Below are 1429 nucleotides of genomic sequence, written 5' to 3'. Positions count from 1 at the left end.
TATTATTAATTATTTGAAAAGGAGGAACATACATTGAGAATGAAAATGTAGAAATTGAAAGCAAGGTCTGTGAGTCTCAGTAAGGACCGCAATATATTACACTAGATGTTTGCAAATATTTTAAACATGTGGATATTTATATTAAAAAAGAATTAAAAGCTTAATCAAGAAGTAAAATTTTGATAAACATTAGGCAAATGACAATAAGAATGTCCAGTCCCTTAAGTTAGGAATTAGGGACCTGAAATTATCATTACAAATAAAACCAGTAAATATTGGAGCAGCCAGGTTAAGGTTATGTGGGTTGTCATAAATTTCTTCCTATGCTTTCAGTGTTTTCTGTGGTGGGTCATAGTAAGGGAATGAAATAATTGTTATGCCAAGAATTGGTCTAATAAGTTATGGCTGCCTTTTTGCTACACATAAAAATGAGATAAATTAGAAACAGATGAAAAGAAACACTATCATTGGATAATCTGAAAATATAAAAGCATTAAATAATTAAAGTGAAAAAAAAAATCCCAAACCAAACTCTACTTGTGAGATATCTAAACAACTCAAATAAAATTCCAGGGCACCCTGGTATTCTGAAGAACACATTTGGGACAAAAAGTCCATAATGTCTTAAAGAAAAAAAAAATTATATCTTGTCTATGAATATTCTCTATAGTGGTACCATGCTTCACTTAACATTTATAACATTGTGAGTTTTTTCTCTTATGTTGACGGAGAAATTCTGACCATACACAAAATTCCAATTGAAACATAACAGCTCAGTCATTTAGAAGCCATGTGACATTACCCAGAGATAGGATCTCTGTAAGATCCTAGAGAGAATGGCTATGCTGTTTGAACAGTTCTGGAAATTTTTAATGTATTTTCATGAGCAAACCTTCTACTCTTCTCTCCTTTTGAAGCATTGCCTGCCATATGATTGGCTTGGAAGAAATTGTAAAAATCAGAATTGGCTAAAAAATATCTTAGACAAGAGTGACATCAGCAAAGTAGTAGACTATGAAGCTCCAGACCATCTTTCTCCACAAATATATTAAAAAATCAACTACACCCCTTTCACAAGATGATGCTGAAGGTGAAGAAGGAAGCTCCTGCCCCTGCCAAAGCCAAAGCTAAAGCAAAGACTTTGAAGGCCAAGAAGGCAGTGCCAAAAGGTGTCCAACGCCACAAAAAAAAAAAAAAATGATCTGCACATCACCCACCTTCCAGAGGCCTAAGACACTGTGGCTCTGAAGGCAACCAAATATCCTCAGAAGAGCACCCCCAGGAGAAACAAGCTTGACAACTATGACATTTTCAAGTTCCCCCTGACCACTGAGTCTGCCATGAAGAAGACAGAAGACAACAACACACTTGTGTTCATTGTGGATGTCAAGGCCAATAAGCACCAGATCAATCAGGTTGTGAGGAAGCT

The 1429-nt window shown here is 35.5% G+C and overlaps 1 pseudogene; it reads left to right on the top strand.

Moving 5' to 3' along the window:
• Positions 1 to 1078: 1078 nt before the first annotated feature.
• LOC103609759 overlaps positions 1079 to 1429 on the top strand; it is a 905-nt pseudogene continuing 554 nt past the window's right edge.

This window comes from Galeopterus variegatus, unplaced genomic scaffold, assembly GCF_000696425.1.
Source record: "Galeopterus variegatus unplaced genomic scaffold, G_variegatus-3.0.2 Scaffold10054, whole genome shotgun sequence".
Classification (NCBI taxonomy): Eukaryota; Metazoa; Chordata; class Mammalia; order Dermoptera; family Cynocephalidae; genus Galeopterus; species Galeopterus variegatus.
The sequence above is the reverse complement of the archived record's forward strand: the minus strand, read 5'-3'. Positions and strand labels throughout refer to the sequence as shown.